Source organism: Bombyx mori, chromosome 24, assembly GCF_030269925.1.
Source record: "Bombyx mori chromosome 24, ASM3026992v2".
In the NCBI taxonomy this organism is placed as follows: Eukaryota; Metazoa; Arthropoda; class Insecta; order Lepidoptera; family Bombycidae; genus Bombyx; species Bombyx mori.
Genome location: NC_085130.1, coordinates 3,648,489 through 3,663,863, shown reverse-complemented (window position 1 = coordinate 3,663,863; position 15,375 = coordinate 3,648,489). Strand labels below are relative to the sequence as shown.

Sequence of the window (15,375 nt, the reverse complement as noted above, 5' to 3'; positions counted from 1 at the left end):
CGTACTTGCTAGTCTGTGCTCCAGTAGATTGATTTGGCTGTATCGCTTCTGCATAACACGACCGGTTTGTGTTCTTGTTATTTTGAATGAAACTTTCCTTTTAAACTTTGTATCGGAGTAAATGTTTGTTTACCAATCAATGACTAAAATTCGAGGTTACATTGTAATTATTGATCGGTTTTGAATTTGAACACTTCATTTACATACAAAATTAGTCTGTGCGTATAATAATTTTTATATGTAACTAGCTGACCCGGCAGACTTCGTAGTGCCTCAATCGACAAATAAAAGACCTAAACTTTTGTATAAAATAAACATAAAACAAACAATAGGAATCCGTTCGACGGGGGACACAACAAAATTGTAATTTTTATTTAATTCCGAGCATTTTCATATTTATTCACCTTTTAAACTTTTTCTGGACTTCCACAAATAATTCGAGACCAAAATTAACCAAATCGGTCCAGCCGTTCTCGAGTTTTAGCGAGACTAACGAACAGCAATTCATTTTTATATACAAAGATTTGTTAGCACTACGAAATTGTATAGTGAATCGAAAATTAGCATTTATTATTGTTATATTATTATTAATTTTATTTATTACACTTCATGCAAATTTTACATTGGCGGAATTAATGCCTAAGACATTCTCTACCAGTCAACCAAAGGTAGTGCAGAGTAAATAGTGGTAGGTGCAATGAAATTTATATTAAATTACAAATACATACATACATATAGGTATATAATAGTTTATACAGTATTAAAAGGCATATATTCATAAATTTTACCGTTTTTTATTAGCATCTAATATACACGAGCTGATCTCATCAGAGGATCTCACTAGGATACCGTAGCTCACGAAAACCGACAATTCTCTCCCGAGTCACTAGATGGGTGGAAGAGCTCACCGCCCACCTGGTGTAAAGTGGTTACTGCAGCCCATAGACATCTACAACGTAAATGCGCCATCCACCTTGAGATATAAGTTCTAAGGTCTAGAAGTTTGAGTTTAGTTACAACGGCTGCTCCACCCTTCAAACCGAAACGCATTAAGTACTGCCTCACGGCAGAAATAGGCGGGGCGGTGGCACCTACCCGTGCGAACTCACAAGAGGTCCTACCATCAGTAATTACGCAAATTATAATTTTGCGGGTTTGATTTTTATTACACGATATTATTCCTTCACCGTGCAAGTCAATCGTGAACTTTTCTTATTGCTATATATATATTATATTACGCAGGCATGTTCTCGGTCTATTTAACATTATATTATTCTATCAGCAGAAACCTTTGAGTACTTACCGCAAAAAACCGGTATCTGTAGGCAGTCAAATTGGAGCAGCTAGGACTGTGGGTGTCAAACCTCTGCTTTTTATGGACCCTGTCTTTTTTTTTTTTTTTTTTTTTTTTTTTTTATTGCTTAGATGGGTGGACGAGCTCACAGCCCACCTGATGTTAAGTGGTTACTGGAGCCCATAGACATCTACAACGTAGACGCGCCACCCACCTTGAGATACAAGTTCTAAAGTCTCAGTATAGTTACAACGGCTACCCCAACCCTTCAAACCGAAACGCATTACTGCTTCACGGCAGAAATAAGCAGGGCGGTGGTACCTATCCGCGCGGACTCACAAGAGGTCCTACCACCAGTAATTACGCAAATTATAATTTTGCGGGTTTGATTTTTATTACACGATGTTATTCCTTCACCGTGGAAGTCAATCGTGAACATTTGTTGAGTACATATTTCATTAGAAAAATTGGTACCCGCCTGCGGGATTCGAACACCGGTGCATCGCTTCAACACGAATGCACCGGACGTCTTATCCTTTAGGCCACGACGACTTCAAAATCAGTCTTTAACAGAACTAACAATTATTAGTCGAAAACACCACTGGGAAATCTTGTATATATCACTAAGCTCCAAAATGGCGGCCGTAAACAATATAACAGTTTTATTTTTATTTTAAATAACCTTTTAGCTCGAAGAACAAACAAACCTAAAATACAAATGGACCAAAAAAGATGCGGTGCCCACAATAATTTTTTTTTAAATCATCTTTTATCGTTATAATTCATATCAGTCTGAGCCATATGTTAAACAGTAAACTATGAAATATATTGCTTGAAACATTTTAAATCGTATCTCTTTTTGCGAAGCGATTGATATATCGTTATTTATATCATTCAAAACATTTACCATTACCATTAGCAGCCGTCTCAAGAAAAAGTGCAGTATGTACGATTTTGAATTTAAAAAAAAAAAAGACATGTCAAATATTAAAAGAAATTAACATTTTAAAAGTAAGCTCATTTGTCCTTAAGGTGATAATCTTGGTTTTTAACTATCCAGATATCGGCGCAAAACGATGATGAAAACCATGGAGTTGCTATTAAAACTCAAACTTTCGAAGCAAATATTAACTGGCTTAATGTTTTTCTTATGCGATGTGTGCTCATTTATTTAAAAATGTAGGCTGTGTGTGTGTGTTTTTTTTTTTTTTTAATTATAGTAGAATAAAGTAACACAGACGTCTAATTATTGTTTGAAATTTCATAATTTTTCGAGACTGTCTATACTAATATATAAATCTACAGTGGTTTTTAGGGATGTTCCGTTATAACTACTGAACCGTGCATCCGATTGACTTGAAACTTGGTATCCATGTAGAAAATATATGTACTTAATGAATAGGCTAATATTTATATGAGTGTTGAACTCCCTACACCAGTTGCAGGGGCGATAATTATGAGAATCTTTGTGGGGGTGGGAAATAACAATGTTAATTTTAAATGCCCAACGAAACAGACGGGTACAGCTAGTTTCTTATATTATTATAGAAATAGGTACCAGGTCATAGAACCCGCATTAGACCCAAGAAACGCAGGATAGATGTGGTAAAGGAAGATATCATCGTCAGCCTGTATCTCTCCATCTCTGCTGGATGTAGGCCTCTCCCAAAGTACACCACAATGAACGATCCTCCGCCTTCCACATCCAATCTTTTAAGAAAGGTATAAGGAATCATATCCAAGGAAGATGTGGAGGAGAATAACCTCACCCAGAAGGATGCCGAAAACCAGACAAAGATTTTTTTATTGCTTAGATGGGTGGACGAGCTCACATCCCTCCTGGTGTTAAGTGGTTACTGAAGCCCATAGACATCTACAACGTACATGCGCCACCCGCCTTGAGAGATCAGTTCTAAGGTCTCAGTATAGTTACAACGGCTGCCCCGCCCTTCAAACCGAAACGCATTACTGCTTCACGGCAGAAATAGGTAGGGTGGTGGTACCTACCCGCGCGGACTCACAAGAGGTCCTACCACCAGTAAGGATTGGCACTAGATCGAAAATACGCTATGAAGAAGAAGTATCTTTCGTATTGCACATATTAACATATTACGGACTAATGAACCAACTAAATATAGTTTCAACTTTTAGATACGTTACGTAGGGTACTTTATCTCAGCGTACACGACCTGTAACACGTAAATAAAACACCGTAAAACAGACGTAGCGCTGTTTACGCCGCGTGTTTTTTTTTCTTTTTTTTTTTTTTAAAACAGAAGCTCGAAATAAAACTTGTAAATACTAAGAATCCGGTGACTTTAATTACGAAAATAATATAAATTGTCGGATAATTTTGGAGAGCGTTCAGACTACGGATGCATCGTTCGACTTCTACGATGCGTGTACGTAAGACTATTTTCGGTTTGAAAAGTATGTGGTAAATACATTTTGTTAGTCAGACGTTTTAATCACGGAAGCTGTTTTAAATGCTCGTGGATTACTCTATCGCGTAATTCAACGGTACTCAACGGTAGGCAGCGGCCTGGCTCTGCCCCTGGCATTGCTGAAGTCCATGGGCGACGGTAACCACTCACCGGCAGGTGGACCGTATGCTCGTCTGCCTAAAAGGGCAATAAAAAAAAATTCAATCCTACAAACGTCTGGTACAGGCGATGTCAAGTCATTGAAAGCATTAGTGCGCTTTTCTATCGGCAAAAAAACAGACGCGACCGAACCAATGTCGCCCTTTGCAGAAAAATTTCAAACCTTATTTGAAGAAGAAGACTCTCCCGACAATTATTCTTAATTTATTTATTTATTCCTTAGATGGGTGGACAAGCTCACAGCTGGTGTTAAGTGGTTACCGGAACCCATAGACATCTACAACGTAAATGCGCCGTCCACCTTGAGATATAAGTTCTATGGTCTCAGTATAGTTACAACGGCTGCCCCACCCTTCAAACCGAAACGCATTACTGCTTCACGGCAGAAATAGGCAGGGTGGTGGTACCTTCCCGTGCGGACTCACAAGAGGTCCTAGCACCTGTAAAATTCTTGAGTACATATGATTAAAATTATAACCCAGAAGGTACTGATCTGCCGATATGTCTTATTGACTATAGAAAAATTCGTACCGTACCCAAAGAACAAAGCCAATTCCTGAAACACAGTCCTCTTTGTTTATAGAGTCTGGTCAAGCCCTTAGAATAAACGCGCTGTAGTGAAATTATAAAGGCTATGAGAATTTAATTGGCTCACAAAGTAACATGATGTTGATACACCTTGCCGGCCACGCCATTCATAATTTAAAAGCTAGCCTTGTTAAACACCGTAGGCACAGGCATTGTTAATGACATCCGTCAGCTCGTTCGGTTCTTCACTACATAGTATAAAATAAAGTCGCTTTCTCTGTCACTATATCTGTCTGTCCCTATGTATGCTTAAATATTTAAAACTACGCAACGGATTTCGATGCGGTTTTTTTAATAGATAGAGTGATTGAAGAGGAAGGTTTTTATATATAATGACATCCATTAAATAGTGGAGGAATCAATAATAAATTACAGTTTCCGAAGCGAAGCGAGGGCGGGTCGCTAGTTAGGATATAAAAGTCCCGTCCAAAGCCGTGCATTAGTCATTAAAAAAATTATCTTCCAGGAAAACATAAGCTGCACAGATAACGCAATTTCTTAATAATGAAATTAAATAAACCGTATTAAGCCCGCAAAAATGATATTTAGCAGCAGTAATGCGTTTCGATTTGAAGGGTGGGGCAACCGTTGTACTGTAAAAACTGAAACCTTAGAACTTATATCTCAAGGTAGGTGGCGGCATTTACGTTGTATATGTCTATGGGCTCCGGTGACCGGTTAGCATAAGGTGGGCCGTGAGCTCGTCCGCCCATCTAAGCAATAAATTTTTTTTAACAAAAAGCTTGTAATTATTTCAGTGTGGTATATAGTGTTACAAATTGGCATTTCAAAAATATATTTATCTCTTTCTCTCTGCATTGATCCATCTCTGTCGATGTCAAAGTGTTAACGTCAAAGTGAAATGAATTGGATAGTGAGCTACCTACACGATTCCGTAATCGCTTACACGCGGACTTCGACCTTAGGCATTTCATTCTGCTAGTCGAATTTTATTTACGGAATGTAATAATTTTTAATGAATTTATGTAAATGAATATTGAAATGGAGTAGGTAGGTACTGCATGTTCCGTGAACAGATTACAATAAATTAAAGACTAAATGGTAGCAGAAAATTTGTGTGTTGAAAAATTTGTATGTCCTATCAGATGAGCCGTATGCTCGAAGGCCAAAAACAGGAAATAATTTGCGTTATTACGGGTGGTAAAGGGTCTTGCACGGGTAAGTACCACCATCCTATCTATTTCTGCCGCGAAGCCGTAATGCATTTCAGTTTGAAGGGTGGGCAGTGGACAGCTGATGCACTATAGACCTGAGATTTAGAACTTTCAAGATGGGTGCCGTAATGGATGCCTATAGGCATCAACAACGTAATTGCCGCCATATTGAGACAGACCCACATGTTCTAAGTCTCCGTTTTTAAACGCGTTACTGTTAACATTAGCAATTACGCAAATTGTACTATTTGCAGGTTCGATTTATATATATTACACGATGCTATTCCTTTACCGTGAAAGTCAACCGAGAAAATTTGTTTGATTACAAAAATTTGGTACACCTGTTTGCGGGATTCGAACACCGGCACAGTAGAATCGCTCGATACGAATGCACCGAGCGCCTTATCCTTTAGGCCACGACGACTTCAAACTCAAAATCTTAAAATCAATCAAAACATACACCGAAAATAACTTGTTATGATATCGCAGTATTAAAACTATTTTATACGTTCTCTCTGTTCATTAATAAGTAGTATTTAATGCATGAAGCAATGTACAGCAATGTATTATAAAGTGAATCTACCGTATGGTAATGATAAAATCCAAACTCGTCAATGGAATGCTAAATAAACATCTGGGTCTGCGGAGGGACTTCGGTTCCCTCTGTATTTTGTACCGCATGTTCCATGGGGAGTGCTCTGAGGAATTGTTCGAGATGATACCGACATCTCGTTTTTACCATCGCACCGCCTGCCACCGGAGTAGAGTTCATCCATACTACCTGGAGTCACTGCGGTCATCCACAGTGCGTTTCCAGAGATCTTTTTTGCCACGTACCATCCGGCTATGGAATGAGCTCCCCTCCACGGTGTTTCCCGAGCGCTATGACATGTCCTTCTTCAAACGAGGCTTGTGGAGAGTATTAAGCGGTAGGCAGCGGCTTGGCTCTGCCCTTGGCATTGCTGAAGTCCATGGGCGACGGTAACCACTCACCATCAGGTGGGCCGTATGCTCGTCTGCCTAGAAGGCAATAAATAAAAAAAAAAAAAAAAATGCACTCTTTACTGTAAATCATTGGTAAAATGTGTACCTTTTAATAAACAGAAGAATACCCAAACAAAATTATAATAAGATATCTTTAGCCTGACCAAAAGTACAAGGGCCGTTGTATCTATAGCCCTGTTGGAGATTCAATAAACAAACACTTCCGGAAGTCATCGAAACTCTGAAACAAATAACTCGATATTATTGAAAACGATAAGTTCGAATATCGATATTGTGGACTTGTCGATAGCGAATGATTCTCGTATTACTTATAATTAATATTGAAAATTTTCAGAATAATATCTATACTAATATTATAAAGAGGAAAGATTTGTTTGTTTGTTTGTTTCGAATAGGCTCCGGAACTACTGGACTGATTTGAAAAATTCTTTTTCCATTAGAAGCCGACATTGTCCCTGATGAACATAGGCTACTTTTTTTAATTTTTTTTTTAATTTTTTTTTTGGTTTCCTGTGTGTTTTAATGTTTCCGAAGCGAAGCGAGGGCGGGTCGCTAGTGTTGAAATAAAGTTGAATGATTATTAAAATAATATTATTGCATCGTTTTAATTCGGCTAATACGGCAAAAGTAGTTGATAGATAAATGTGGTAAAGCACATGAAATATAATTATCACTAAAACGAATCGAAATTATAATTTGCATCATTACTGGTGGTAGGACCTCTTGAGAGTCCGCGCGGTTAAGTACCACCACCCTGCCTATTTCTGCAGTAATGCGTTTCGGTTTGAAGAGTGGGGCAGCCGTTGTAACTATACTGAGACCTTAGAACTTATATATCTCAAGGTGGGTGGCGCATTTACGTTGTAGATGTCTATGGACTCCAGTAACCATTTAACACTAGGTGGGCTGTGAGCTCGACAACACATCTAAGCCATAAATAAAAATAAAAAAGCACTGATCTTGCTAGGGCTAGTATTAGCAAATTCTCACGTCTAGGTCCGAGCGTAGCTGCAATAGTCCTCTAGGCTACCAGGGAAAACATAAAAATGTATTGTTCCACCAAAAATCACACAGTCTTTGTTTAATTTCAATGAAATCGTGTTAAAATGCAACCCATAATTCTTGATTTCTCCTTGTTTAAACATACAAAACAAATGTCAGTTGAAATCATTCAACAATAGCTAAACAAGTCTCTTGTTGTTCAAGTTGCATTTTATTCGAAAATCAATATTTTAAGAAGTAAAAAATCAACGTAATAAGTATGTATGCAGTAGCGAGCGTTCTGTTTTTTATTATAATCTATGAAACAGATCGCATCTCGGCTTACGCCGCGCGTCAGTCGGGCTTTGGCGTCCGTCGGGAACGGGGTTGTTCAACTGCTGCCCAAATTGTCGAAAGAATTCCATACGCGGACGATTCGTGATGTAAACCAAACGGTTTTCAGTGATTGTTTAATATAAGTGCTGAGTGTATATTGGAAGTGTATGTTTTATTGAAAGTGATTGTGACGTATGTGCTCACTGGATTTGCTGTTCATAAAGGTAATGAATGCTTAGGAAATAATTCACTAGAAAAGGTTCTGACAACGATATAGGTATTTTTAATGCGTGATAGAGATTTTAGAGATATATGGTTCATCATTTTATTAATAAACACTTAATATAAAGCCATATTAATCTAGTATCGGAGAAATCAACGACTTGGATAAAACATGTTTGGACATACATTGGAACATCAATTTGATTATAATAACATTAAAGATTGAATATTCGTTTTCATTTTTCGATAAATGAATTAGTTTTACTATAAGAAAATAGATGCTATGTTCATTTTAATATGCATATTTTAATGAATTCACTCGTAAACGGTATAAATAAAAAAAAAACATTATTATTAAAATATAATCTTAAAATTTGGTGAATGATCCGAACCATTATTTTTTACATTTAAATGATATCCGTCCTTTACATCAATCCTAAATTCTCAGTTAGTGATTGAACTCACTAAAATAGTAAAAAATCATACTCAAACTCACATTAAATGCAATAATTTTATAAATAAACTTTTAATCGAAACAGATTTTTTACGACTTATACCTTTGAATGTGTGAACTAAATTTGTGGAATATGCTGACTAAAAGTCGACAAATAACTTCTGCCTTCGAAATGTGGATAATAATTAATAGTAAACTAGCGACCCGCCCTCGCTTCGCTTCGGAAACATTAAAACACACATGAAAAACACAAAAAAATAAAAATAAAAAAAGTAGCCTATGTTCATCAGGTATAATGTCGGCTTCTAATGGAAAAAGAATTTTTCAAATCGGTCCAGTAGTTTCGGAGCCTATTCGAAACAAACAAACAAACAAATCTTCCCTCTTTATAATATTAGTATAGAGTATAGATAGTATAGATATAGATAAAAAAATAAAAAATAAAATCGTAAAAACAGTGTTAATTATATCTGCAAATCGCGACTTCAAATAGAAATACAAGTATTTTTAAATTTTATATGAAATTAAAGTAATTTCCAGACAGTCACCATTTACTTTGATTGTATAATCATAATAAGAACGAAGAACAATTTTGTATTCAAGTTTAACAATATTTGCTATGTGTATGTGCATTACTATAATTCTCATGTTGTAGGTATTTGTTATTTTAGCTGTTCTACATACACTCATCACTTTTAATTATTATTCTCATAATGCTCTCGCGGGTCTGCTGGATGAGATTTCTTAAAGAAATAAGCAATGCCTATTTACATAATTTTCCTATTACTCTGTACTATGTCTTCTTTTTTGTGTGTACATAAATAAAAATAAATAAATAAGAACGATTGAAAATATTATCAAATATATTAATACGTGAAGCAAAAACTTTGTAAGTATCCCTTTTTACGAAAATTGCGCGGACGGAGGACTATGAAATTTTCCACACCTATAGAGAATATAGAGAAGAAGTGCACAATGCTAATATTTTTTTAAAAATAACGCATAAAAGATACATTAAATCAATAAAAAAAAAACATTACACACACTACATTTTTTTTTTTTTTTTTTTTTTTTTGGTCAGGAGGAAATCGCCGGACTTCCGCCCTTTTCTGGGGATACTGGGCGGGGTATGTCAGAGTCGAACTGACTAAAACCTCCTGTCGCTCAACAACCAACGTCCAAACCTCGCATGAGACAGAACTCATGAAAAGGCAAAGGGGGGAAAGTGAAGTGTTTAGTGCGGAGCACATCTCTCCCATCACCCTCCCCCTCGGGACGCCGGACTGGCGGTCGTCGGCGCCACGACCACCAGCCCTCTCGGTCGGCAGACTGTCCGAAGCCCGCCTAGATGGCGCCGGTTAGAGTGGGTTACCCTACGGAATACCCCGCTGGGCCAGAACCAGCATGGGTCGAGGATAGCCGGCCTTCCATCACCCGGATGCTCTTGCGTAAAACGCGTGCAGAGCAGCTTGCACGTCGTCTTCTTAGGCCCCCCTCGCCGGTCCCCAGACCGACATGTGAGGGGGACCCGAAACACTTAGAGGGCCAGGGCTTGGGCGAGATCCGCCTCCCTGGCCCCCGCTCGACGGCGGCGGGATTGTGCGTCTCTCACGCGCCCCGCCGCCTCCTTCTGCGAGATGGTGCACTCGCAGAAGTCGAGCATCGCCTTCCACGACTCGTCGTCGCCGAGCATCGATGCCACAACACTCGGCAACGACAAGTCGGTTCCTATTTTTGCGACGAGGACACGGCGCCACCCCTCCCATGCGGGGCAGGCGACGAGCGTATGCTCTGCCGTGTCCAAGTCGCAACCACAATGGTGGCACTCTGCCGTCGGCTCGGCTCCGATCCGGTGCAGGAACTCACCGAAACAACCATGCCCAGTGAGCACCTGCGTGAGCCGGAAAGTGAGGCGTCCTCTGTCACGATTCACCCAATCCACAAGGACCGGGCGAATCGCCTCGACGGTCCTACGACCAGCCGAAGGATCGGCCAGCCGTCTGGACCATGACTCCAGCACGGACCGCCGAGATTGGCCCCTCCGCGCTCTGACCACACTGGGGCTGGGACGCGCCACGCCCCGGGCACGAAGGTCAGCCCGCCACTTATAGTCAGCGGCGAGCGCCTCCGCTTCCAGAACCCAAGGCGGCGTCCCAGCCAGTACACACGCCGCCTCAAAGGAGATGGTGCGATAACCACGGATGACCCTGACCGCGATGGTGCGTTGCGGCCGTTGCAGCAGCTTCGCCACCCCCACGGCCAGGGACTGGCCCCACACGGGCGCCCCGTATAGGGCCATTGATCGCACCACCCCCGTATAGAGACGGCGCGTCACCTGGTCAGGCCCCCTGACGTTGGGCAGAAGCCGGCTTAACGCGCCGGCCACCCCCAACAAACGAGGGACCAGGTTCTGAAAGTGAGCACGGAAGGTCCAACGACTGTCCAGAATGAGGCCGAGGTACTTCAACTGCACCCCGACCCCGATATGGACGCCTCCAACCACGATATGGGCATCGACAGGTGGCACTCTCCGGGGCCTGTGGAACCACATGGCCTCGGATTTACTGAGCGCCACGTCGAGGCCCAATCTCCTAATTTTGCCGACGACATGCGCCACCCCAGCCGTAGCAAGACGGGCAGACTCAGCAAAACTCCCCCCCCGGGCCACGACCAACGTGTCGTCTGCGTAACAGATAACGCTCAGGCCCGGGAGGAGGGCACCTCTCAGCACCCAGTCATACCCGATATTCCACAAAAGGGGGCCGAGCACCGACCCCTGTGGAACACCGCGCACGACCGGGAACCGGTGCAGGATCCCACCGTGTCCGGTACACGTGACCGATCTGTCCTCTAAGTAGGAACCCACCAGCCGGCGAAGGTAGGGGGGCACTCTATGTCGTTCCAGCGCCCCCCCTATCACGGACCAGGGCAGGGTGTTAAACGCATTGGCGATATCGAGCGACACCGCCAAAGCCACCCCACCCCTGGAGACGGCCTCCTCCGAGAGGGCCCGCACGCGAAGGATCGCGTCTACCGTTGAGCGGCCCTCTCGGAAGCCATACTGCTCCGCCGACAGATCGGGTCCCACCCCGACTAGATGCTGGATGATGCGGGCTGCCAGAATGCGTTCCAGCAGCTTGCCCACCTCATCCAGCAACACGATGGGACGGTACCCGGCGGCAGTATCCGCCGGGCGCCCCTCCTTTCTCAACAGCACGAGTCTGCCCGTCCTCCACGATGAAGGAAACCGTCCCGACTCGAGGCAGGAGTTGTAAAGTCTCAAGAGTCGGTCCCCTAGGGCACCAAGAGCCAAGGCCCAAACCCGGCCATGGACACCATCCGGGCCGGGTGCAGTGTCCTTCGCGCACATTTTGCGAACGGCCACACGGAGCTCCGCCCCCGTTATACGGGGCACCTCAGCAGGGGCTTCGCCGTCGTAGTCCGGCGGCGCGTCCATAGCGGGAGCGACAAATCCCTCCCGCTCCTGCGGGAACAGCGCCGAGACGATGTCCCGCAGCTGCTGAGGCTGGAGACGCTCCGTGATCGGGGGGGCCCATGGGCGCATTTTATTGCGCACCATATGATAGGGCCGCCCCCACGGATCCTCATCCAGCGTCTCCAAGAGACCCTCCATGTGTTGGTTCTTGGCTCTTCTGATGGCCAGCTGCAATGCCCTCTGCGCGACGCGAAATGCGCCGTGCAGCCGGGCCTCTGCTGCCGCGAACGCAACCGGATCGTTGCGCCGCGGCAGGCGGCGGCGGCGATGTCTGGCGCACTCGCGCCTCGCCCGAACGCACTCCACGCGGAGTTGCGCAATTTCGGGCGACCACCAGTACGCCTGGCGATTAGGAAGTCGAGGGCCGATCCGGGGCATCGACGCATCACAAATGCGACGCATCGTGTCCCGGAACCACCCCGCCTCGCTCTCGACCTCGACCGGGTGTGGACGCATGGGCGCCCACGCCGCCACTATAGAGGCTTCCATCAGGAGCTCCTTATTCAGGCGCTTCAGTGCCCACTTGGGGAATGACCGAGACGCACTACGGGGGTGGTCCCCGTGGACGTCTGCGACTGTGGAGCGGGCGGAGAGATCAAACCGAATATATCGGTGATCTGACAGCGTCTCCGCCCCCTCCAAAACCTTCCAGTCGCAGATACGGCGCGCGATGGCTGGACTCGCGAACGTAACGTCCACAATAGACTCGCCCTGCCACCGCACGCACGTCGCAACCGAACCTCTATTCAACAAACAGAGGCCGGCCGCGTTCGCCCACCTCTCCAGTAGCCTACCACGAGCGTCCGAGCGGGGGGAGCCCCATGCGACAGACTTCGCGTTGAGATCCCCCGCGAGAATCACTGGACGGGGAGCGAGGCGGCGAGCAATCGCCCCGATCCCGCCCAGGAAATGCCCGAACTCGACAGTAGGCCTGTTCGGAGAGAAGTACGCCCCGATCACGACGGTCCCTTCCAACTGCACCGCGACGAACCCTTGGCCCCTGGTCACCATCGCCAGGGGGGGGATCGCCGCGTCTCTTCTTATGGCTATGGCCGCCAGGCCGCCATCGTCCCCGAACCAGCAATCATTTGCCGGGGGAACGAAATATGGCTCGGCGACCACAGCCACATCTATAGACCACTCCGCCATACTCTGAGACAGCATGTCCTGAGCTCTGGCGGAGTGGTTCAGGTTTCCTTGGAGGAAGCGATAGGTGCGGTCCATTACTGTTGGACCACATCCATCGCTCCCTCCCCTTCACCGCTGCCCCCACCCTCCGGCACCGGCGCCGCAGCGGGGATTACAGCGTTGGCCAGTGCTCCTCTGGCCAACTTTCTCTTCTGCCGGCGCTTTGACTTCCGGTGCCGGTTGCGTTCGGTGTTATCACCGGACGGGAGGCACGCCTTTCCTCCCGCTCGGTGGTTAGCCCCGCGCCCGGCCGCAGCGCACAAAGCGCAGTGCGGGGCGGCCGCGCAGGACGCCGCTTTATGGCCCGGCTGGCCGCAGCGGAAACACAGACCGCTGCGGTCAACCGAGCTAGTGCACCTGGCGAGACCGTGTCCGGTGCTAAAGCACCGGAGGCATCGCCAGGCGCGTGGTTCAAGCAGGCGCACATGGGCCGCCATCCAGCCCACGCGCAGCCTGCCTGGATTCCCCGACGGTCCCCCGGGCGGAGGAGCAGCCAGGGAGGCAGCCGTCTCCAACGGGCAACGCACCCACACTGAGCTGGCCCCGGTATAACCACGGCGCAGCTCACCCACGGTCACATTCTCCGGTGCACAGTTGCCCTGGGTAGCGACGGCTGCTCTCACCTCATCCCTGGTGGTGCAGTCGTCCAGGCCGGTCACTCTTAATTCCGCCATTTTTACCGGCCTGTGCACCCGCACCTCCTCCTCAGGCAAGACCATACGGAGCTTCGCCGCCAGACGCTCCGCGATGCCGGGACTATCGGCACCGGGACATTCTAACAGCTTGGCCCCATTGGCCGTCTGCCTGCTGCGGAGGCCTTCCTCCGCCCCAATCTCGTCCAGGTTGATTGCTTCACGCGCCCGGGCCATCACATTATTATATGTCATGCCCTTGGCCTCAGCGGCAGGCAGTAAAGTTATAACCACTGCCGCTGATCGCGGCGCCCGCGGCGACTTCTTCCCTTTTTTAGTTTTTTTTCTTTTTCTTGACGGCTACAGGTGCTCGACCCTGTTGGGGTGCAGCCTGAGCCGCCATGGCCACTAACGCTCTACCCATTTGGGGAGCTCCCAGTGAAGCCTTTTTGGCACCCCGCCGGGCCACCACGTTCCACCCCTCGTCCATGTTTGACGGGGGCGGAGGCAGCGGACGGGACTGGGGTGCTTGTGATGGAGGCTTCGCGTTAGCGCCACCCCCTTGTTTGGTTCGATCTCGTCCCGGGCCCGACCTGGTGGCCGGAGCCCGTACGGGAGCGGAACGGGTGGCCAAAGCACCCGACACCGCCGGTTGTCTAACGTCGGCCGAAGCAGTCACTCTCGCCTCGAGAGCCGCTAGCCTGCCGCCCAGCTTTTCTACTACAGCCTGGACGGTGCGGTTGATGACCTCGTCCAGGCTGAAGGCCTTCGGTTCTGGCGGAGCCAGCATCCGTGGCCCCGCGAGTGCTTGCTGCCGCTCGGCGGCGGTCGTCTCTCTAGAGCGCGGCGACGGGAGACGCGGACGCTCCTGTGCCGCACGCGGTGGTGGACACACACTACATACCATGTATTTGACGCACACACGCATGCATACTATTTATTGTCAAATTTTTGTTCTTGACGTCTGTTGTCAAATTGAGAATAGTTTAAATATTGTTTGCCTTTGTTAATATTTTTTATAGTGTAGTCTTGGCGAAATTTGTGATTATAGAAGTATAAAATACAATCATAATAGTGTACAATAGTATACAATAAACTTACAATTCCAATTAATTATAGTCGAATTTCGACTACTGCGGGACCTCTAGTCAAATATAATTGCATGATATTGTAAATATGCGAATATGATAGTGTATAAATGTGATAGCTTTAAGTTTTTTCCCTACCCAATAGTTGGTGATGCCTATTTCAACTACGCGCGGACCGGTATTATTTTATGTTTGAGAGGTTACTGGTGGCTCGGAGGCCTTTCTAGTTTTACCAGGGTAGGTTGGCGAGCGAGGGCTCAACCAGGAGGGATATGATTTGCTAACAACTACCCGAGCGCCTCGAAAGGAGACC

At 45.7% G+C, this 15,375-nt stretch overlaps 1 protein-coding gene across 1 annotated transcript in view; it reads left to right on the top strand.

The window, feature by feature from the left end:
* Nucleotides 1-8,002: 8,002 nt before the first annotated feature.
* Nucleotides 8,003-15,375, top strand: part of LOC105842638 (nephrin) — a 435,127-nt gene continuing 427,754 nt past the window's right edge. Inside the window, exon 1 of the mRNA XM_038020059.2 lies at nt 8,003-8,206. The gene's annotated coding sequence lies outside the window, so the exon portion shown is untranslated. The remainder of the gene's footprint in view (nt 8,207-15,375) is intronic.